Raw genomic sequence first — 8,486 nt, forward strand, 5'->3', positions numbered from 1 at the left:
AAGAATTTGCAATCACCAAACCATCCCTATAAAAATGATTGAAAGAGGTCCTCTAAGCAAAGAGAGAGCCTAAAAGTAACAAACCAGAAAGGAACAGACAATATACAGTAGCTGTCACCTTAAAGGCAATACAATAGCACTAAATTTATACCGTTTTTTTTTTAAGATTTTATTTATTTGACAGATATCACAAGTAGGCAGAGAGAGAGGAAGGGAAGCAGGCTCCCTGCTGAGCAGAGTGCCCAATGCGGGCCTTGATCCCAGGACCCTGGGATCATGATCTGAGCTGAAGGCAGAGGCTTTAACCCACCAAGCCACCCAGGCGCCCCTCATATCTTTCAATAGTTATCCTGAATGTAAATAGGCTAGGTGCCCCAATCAAAAGACAGAGGCTATCAGTTTGGATAAAAAAAACAAGACCCAGTTAAACATCTTGCCTTTGGCTTGGGTCAAGATGCCAGGGTCCTGGGATCGAGCCCCACCTTGGGCTCCCTCCTCAGCAGGAGGCCTGCTTTTCCTTCTTCCACTCCCCTTGCTTGTGTTCTCTCTCTCTCTCTCTTTGTGTCTCTGTCAAATGAATAAATAAAATCTTTAAAACAAACAAAAAAAACCCCCAAAACCCTAAAAAACAAAACAAGACCCATTGATATACTGTCTGCAAGAGACTCATTTTAGACCCAAAGACACCTCCAGATTTAAAGTGAGGGAGTGGGAGCACCTGGGTAGCTCAATGGGTCAGGCCTCTGCCTTCATCTCAGGGTCCTGGGATCGAGCCCCACATTGGGCTCTCTGCTCAGCAGGGAGCCTGCTTCTCCCTCTCTCTCTGCCTGCCTCTCTGCCTACTTGTGATCTCTCTCTGTTGAATAAATAGAATCTTTTTTAAAATTTTTATAAAGTGAGTGGGTGGAAAACCATTTACCTTGCTAATGGACATCAAAACAAAACTGGTGTGGCAATCCTTATATCAGGCAAATTGGATTTTATTTATTTTTCAAATTAGATTTTAAACTGAAGACTATAATAAATGAGAAAGGACATTATATCATACCCGATGGATCTATCCAACAATTGTAATATTTGTAAATATTTTTATGCCCCTAACATGGAAGTAGCCAGTTTTATAAGCTAATTCAGGGTCAAAGAAACATCGACAATACTACAATAATAGTAGGGGACTTTAACACCCCCCTCACTGAAATGAACAGATCATCTAAGGAAAAAATTAACAAAGATATAAGGGCTTTACATGACACATTGGGCCGGATGGACATCACAGATATATTAAAAACATTCTCTACTGAAGCAAGAGAATAACACATTGTTCCCCAGTGCACATGGAACATTCTCCAGAATAGATCATATCCCAAGTCACAGATCCAGTCTCAACTAGTACTAAAAGATTGGGATTATTCCCTGTATATTTTCAGACCACAATGCTTTGAAACTTGAACTGAATCCAAAGAGGAAAGTTGGAAAGAACTCAAATGCATGGAGGCTGAAGAATATCCCACTAAAGAATGAATGGGCCAACGAGATAATTAAAGAATTTTAAAATCATGGAAACAGGGGTGTCTAGGTAGGTCAAATAGTCCTAAAATTTGCATGGAACCAGAAATGAACCTGAATAGCTAGAGCAATGTTGAAAAAGAAAACCAAAGCTGGTGGCATCACAATTCTGGACTTCAAGCTCTATTACAAAGCTGTAATCATGAAGACCGTATGGTACTGGCACAAAAACAGACACATACACAAAACAGAACAGAGTAGAGAGCCCAGAAATGGACCCTCAACTCTATGGTCAACGAATCTTCAACAAAGCAGGAAAGAATGTCCAGAGGAAAAAAGTCTCTTCAATAGATGATGTTGGGAAGATTGGACAGGCACATGAAGAAGAATGAAACTGGACCATTTCCTTACACCACACACAAAAATAGACTCCAAATGGATGAAAGACCTTACTGTGAGACAGGAATCCATCAAAATCCTCGAGGAGAACACAGGCAGCAACTCTTCAGCCTGAGCCGCAACTTCTTCCTATACAAGTTGCCAAAGACAAGGGACGTGAGGGCAAAAATGAACTATTGGAACTTCATCAAGATCGAAAGCTTCTGCACAGCAAAGGAAACAGTTAGCAAAACCAAGGACAGCTGACAGAATGGGAGAAGACATTTGCAATTGATGTATCAGATAAAGAGCTAGTATCCAACATCTATAAAGAACTAATCAAACTCAGCCCTCAAAGAACAAATAATCCTATCAAGAAATGGGCAAAAGACATGAACATGAACAGACATTTTTGCAAAGAAGACATCCAGATGGCCAACAGACATGAAAAAGTGCTCAACATTGCTCAGCATCAGAGAAATACAAATCAAAATCACAATGAGATGCCACCTCACACCAGTCTGAATGGCTAAAATTAATAAGTCAGATGTTGGTGAGGGTGCGGAGAAAGGGGAACCCTCCTCTACTTTGGGTGGGAATGCAAGCTGGTGTAGCCACTCTGGAAAACAGTATGGAGGTTCCTCAAAAAGTTGAAAGTAGACCTATCTTATGACCCAGTAATTGCCCTACTGGGTATTTAAACCAAATATACAAATGTTGTGCTCTGAAGGGGCATATGCACCCAAATGTTTAAGCAGCAATGTCCACCATAGCCAAACTATGGAAAAAGTTTAGATGTCCATTGACAGATGAATGGATAAAGAAGATGTGATATGTATGTGTATATATATCTATATACATATATAGATAGGTATGGAATATTATGCAGCCATCAAAAATATGAACTCTTGCCATTTGCAATGACATGGATAGAACTAGAGGGTATCATGCTAAGCAAAATATGTCAATCAGAGAAATACAATTATCATATGATCTCACTGATATGAGGAATTTGAGGAACAAGGCAGAGCATCATAGGAGAGAGGAAAAAATGAAAGAAAAGGAAACCAGAGAGGGAGACAAACCATAAGAGACTCTTTCTTTCTTTCTTTTTTTTTTTTAAGATTTTATTTATTTACTTGACAGACAGAGATCACAAGTAGGCAGAGAGGCAGGCAGAGAGAGGGGGGAAGCAGGCTCCCTGCTGGGCAGAGAGCCCGATGTGGGGCTCGATCCCAGGACCTGAGCTGAAGGCAGAGACTTTAACCCACTGAGCCACCCAGGCACCCCCCATAAGAGACTCTTAATCTCAGGCAACAAACTGAGGGTTGCTGGAGTGGAGGGTGGTGGGTTGGGAGGAATGGGGTGGCTGGGAAATGGACATTGGGGAGGGTATATGCTATGGTTAGTGTTGTGAATTGTGTAAGACTGGTGAATCAGACATATACCCCTGAAACAAATGATACATCATATGTTAATTTAAAAGTCAAAATTCACTATTTAGAAGCATTCCATTAAAGAATAAGAAAAGGAATGTTTGTCATCTTAAAGATTATAGTAGGGATTTCTTTTTCTTTTTTTAAGATTTTATTTATTTATTGAACAGAGAGAGAGAGATCACGAGTAGGCAGAGAGGCAGGCAGAGAGAGAGAGAGGAGGAAGCAGGCTTCCCGCTGAGTGGAGAGCCCAATGCAGGGCTCGATCCCAGGACCCTGAGATCATGACCTGAGCCGAAGGCAGCGGCTTAACCCACTGAGCCACCCAGGCTCCCGGGATTCCTATTTTAAAATGGAATAACAAATGAAAAATAAGGGAAGCATTACTGTTTTCAAATGGCATTTAGTTGGGAATATGAAAAATAAAAATCTGTAGTTAAAAAAAAGAAAACACATTCATTAACAAAAATACCATGTTTGTGTGCCATTCTTTTTATCATTAAGCCTCACAAAATAGTCTTCCAAAACTTCTTAGTTTTTGGAAACTAAGCCCAAGCCCATCAATGGGCTTTTTTCCCCAAGCCCATCAATGTATTTAGAATGTTTATAATACATTTAGGTTCATTTGCTATTTTTTCTCTTCTGAGTTTTCTCCTACGTTTTGGCTGAAGGCAATTATTTATTTTTTGGTCATGTAAAACATTACCAGGTTCTACAAACCAAAGCTACACACAAAGGTACACGGGGAGAAGCCTTACTTTCCCCTCACCCAACGATCCCTTTCCTACTCTCCCATTCCTTCCACCTTGCCCCACCCACCCCCTGTAGGCAATCACTCTCCTTAGTTTGTTGTTTATCCTTCCTGAATTTCTTTTTGGCATAAACGAGAAATACATAAATATTCTTAGATTCCTTTTTTCTCTACACAAAGGTAGCATATTGTACTCCTTTAGGCTTTGCTTTTTTCTTTTAACAAGTGTCCCAGAAGTCACTGCAGGGCAACTCATAACGATCATCTTCATCCTTTTTCACAGCTGTATAATGCTTCTTGGTGTGGTTGCCATGGTCCCTGCAACCACTCCTGCATATATATAGCATTTAGATGGTTTGCAATATTTTGCAGAGATTAACACGAGGACCATGAAGAACCCTGTGCCTATGTTTTGCTTATTGGTGGAGATAGGTCTTCAGGGCTGGTTTCTAGAAGTGGGGTGGCTGAGTGAGTTTCAGTCTTTCTTACTATATGCTTTGTTGCTGTTGTAGCTTTTCTGTGCTCCTTTTCTTTTCCTTCCTCTTCTTTTGGTTTGATTAAGGATTTTAAAAATTATTCTTTTTTGTCCTATTGTCTTTGAAGCTATACATTCCTTTTCTCATTCTTGTAGTGGCTACTAGTGATAAATCTATAACTCATGGAGCTTGAAGCCTATACAATTTCCAAGGCTCTTTTTATAAAAATAAACACACAGAATTATGAATACAAAAATAGGTATAAAAGTAAATATGTAGAATGAGAAAAGTAGTCACTGCTAATTATAATTTCTAAAATGCTGATGAATACCACAATTATCACAAAATTAAAGGGAAATTTTATTATTAACTGTCAACGCATCTATAATACTTTCCCCCCATATATTTTTGGCTGCAAAGCCTTTAATTGCATCTTCATAGGGCAATAATGTATTATCACTTCATGTTATTCAGAAGGAAAAGAAAAACCCTCTGGCAGGGTTGATTTTTTTTTTCTTAAGATTTTTATTTGTTTATTTGACAAATACTAGATCACAAGTAGGCAGAGAGGCAGGCAGAGAGAGTGAAGCAGGCTCCCTGCTGAGCAGAGAGCCGGATGCAGGGCTCAATCCCAGGACCCTGGGATCATAACCTGAGCTGAAGGCAGAGGCTTTAACCCACAGAGCCATCCAGGTGCCCCTGGCAGGGTTGATTTTTAAATGTGTTTTTTATTCTTGATCATTTTAGAAACATTTCTTTCAGCTTCAGAGCTCATGCTTGTGAATGTCTCATCTAACCTGTTCAGTGTATTCAGGGTGGGTAGCAGGAGAGAGCCCAGCTGCGAGGAAACAGCAGTCCTGGTCAAGTTGCACAGGGTGCTCATGCGCATGGTGGCCCAGCAGGCAGTCGGGAACCCCCTGCTCTGGGATTCCTCTCCCTCTGCACCCTCCCTCCCTGTCTTGGACCAGGGGCAGAAACTATGAAAGTGGTCTTTGAGTGGGAAGCAAGGAGGCCTTTAGCATAAATCCTTCTTGGGTTTAAATATATGGTGTGCTCGCTTGGTGAGACCCTGGTGGGTTGTTTGCTGCTGACCAGACACAGTGAGCGTGCTGGCCAACCACCCACAGGCCTGCAGCTTAAGGACCACAACCAGGGCAAGGCTGACTCCCTTCCTGAAGTACACAGAAGATAGACCTCTTTGGCTTCATGGTTAAAACTGCCTCTGGTCATTTTCCAACAATTTTGGAAAAATTTCAGTCAGTATCTTTTTTTTTTTTTTTTTTAAATGAGCGCCCCCTCTCCCCTGTGTGGGGCTTGAATTTACATCCCTGAGATCAAAATCGAATGCTCTACTGCCTGAGCGAGCCAGATGCTCCAGTTACTATCTTTTTAAATATTGCTTCTGCCTCTCTCTTCTTAGGGGTCTTATTAAATGTATGCTAGATCTTCTCTTCTATCACCTGTTTCTCTTACCTTCGCTTCTGTATTTCCATCTTTTGTCTTTCTGAGCTTCATTTTTAGATTTTTTTAAAAACCTGTCTTCCAGTTCATAATATCTCTCTTAAGTTGTGTCTACCCTATTATTAAACTCATCTATTGAGTTCTTAATTTTTAGTTTTTATATTTCTCAGTTGTTGAATTTTAATCTATATCTTCTTCTTAATTGTGGTAAAAAGAATAACATTAAACTTACCATCTTAACCAGTTTTTAAGAGATTTATTTATTTTGGAAAGAGAGAGAGACAGAGAGCACCAGCTTGGGGAGGGGCAAAGGGAGAGGGAGAGAAATCCTCAAACAGACTCCCTGCTGAATACAGGGCCTGACATGAGGCGTGATCCCACAACCCACGAGATGAAAATAAAAGTTGGATGCTTAACCTACCAAGCTACCCAGGCACCCCATCTTAATCATTTTTAAGTGTACCATTTAGTAATGTTACATATATTCACATTTTTGTACAACTGATCTCTAGAACTTTCTCATCTTGTAAAATTGAAACTCTATACCCATTAAACTCTATATCCATTAAACTCTATATCCATTAAACATTAAAATCTTCCCTCCTGTACCCCTTGGAAATCACCCTTCCTTTCCACTTTCTGTTTCCATGATTTTGACTACTCAAGGCATTTTATATGAATGAAATAATCCAGTATTTTTCTTTTTGTGACTCGCTTATCTCATTTAACATAGTGCCCTGGCAGCTTACATGTATCATGTGACCAGATTTCCTTCTTTTTATGGCTGCATTTTTCACTCTATGTATATACCATATCTTCTTTTTGTTTTTTTAAGAGAAATTTTCCTTTTTTTTTTTTTAAGATTTTATTTATTTATTTGACACAGAGAGAGATCACAAGTAGGCAGTAGGCAGAGAGGCAGGCAGAGAGAGAGAGGAGGAAGCAGGCTTCCCACTGAGCAGAGAGCCTGATGCGGGACTTGATCCCAGGACCCTGGGATCATGACCTGAGCCGAAGGCAGAGGCTTAACCCACTGAGCCACCCAGGCGCCCTGAAATTTTCCTTTTTTAAAAAAGATTTTATTTATTTATTTAGCAGAGAGAGAGAGACAGCAAAAGAGAACACAAGCAGGGGAAGTGGGAGAGGGAGAAGGAGAAGCAGACTCCCTGCCAAGCAGGGAACTCAATGCGGGGCTCCTTCCAGGACCCTGGGATCATGACCTGAGCAGAAGGCAGATGCTTCAGCAGACAACTGAGCCACCCAGGTGCCCCTGTTTTTCTTTTTCAAGACTATTTGGCTATTTGGCATCTTTTGTGGTTCCATACAAATTTTGGAATTGTTAGTTCTAGTTCTATGAAAAATGCTGTTGGCATTTTGATAGAGATGGACCTCCTATATTGTTTCATAGTGCCCTCTCCTCAGCACAAACACTGTTTGCATTCAGAGTGAGGATGAATAGTAAGTAGATGGTGTGGAGGTTACTGTGTTCAGGGACACAAGCCGAGTCCATACGGGGACTAACTTCATGCCTGACCTGGAGCTTTCTTCATTTGAGTGAGGCCCATGTTCCCACCTGCAAAGGATTTGGGTGTGTTGGCTCATTCTTTCTAATTCTTCATATTCAGGAAGTGGTAGTTTCATTTAGGTATTGTCTAGGACAATTATTAACTAATTATAGTCTTCCCAATTAACTCACCATTTCCAAAGGTGATCTCTTTCCCCTCACAAGACTATGACTTATTGTTTTAAGGCAGGGTTATGACTTACACTTACTCTTGACTCTCTGTGCCTAGCCTAGTGCTAGAATGAAGGTACTTCTGGAAGAAGTGAGGAGATTGAGAAGGTAGCCCTTTAAGAGGAAGATGTATGGAGTTTGGCACTGCATTTGGGAACAAATACTGCCAGCATTATTGAGACATGTGAGCATCGTGACCTTTTTAGCCCAAAGTCATACAGACACATGGTTTGAGCTGGGTATTCACACATTTATGCTTGGCGGGTTGTGTGATGTGAATGTACTTTCTGCTCAACCAAGCCCTTTTGCGGCCTGCTAGGACAGGTGGCCTGACAACAACTTTGTTTTCTTGGGTGGGGTAATTTCCTGGTGTTTCACTCAAAAGCTGTCAACTTTGATTTTAGTGATTGAGGCTTATCTTGGCACCTTTTTTTTTAACTTTTTTTTTAACTTTTTTATTTTTTATAAACATATATTTTTATCCCCAGGGGTACAGGTCAGTGAATCGCCAGGTTTACACACTTCACAACACTCACCAAAGCACATACCCTCCCCAATGTCCATAACCCCACCCCCCTTCTCCCAACCCCGCTCCCCCCAGCAACCCTCAGTTTGTTTTGTGAGATTAAGAGTCACTTATGGTTTGTCTCCCTCCCAATCCCATCTTGATTCATTGATTCTTCTCCTACCCACTTAAGCCCCCATGTTGCATCACCACTTCCTCATATCAGGGCGATCATATG

Source organism: Mustela nigripes, chromosome 2 (assembly GCF_022355385.1).
Source record: "Mustela nigripes isolate SB6536 chromosome 2, MUSNIG.SB6536, whole genome shotgun sequence".
NCBI classification, from domain to species: domain Eukaryota; kingdom Metazoa; phylum Chordata; class Mammalia; order Carnivora; family Mustelidae; genus Mustela; species Mustela nigripes.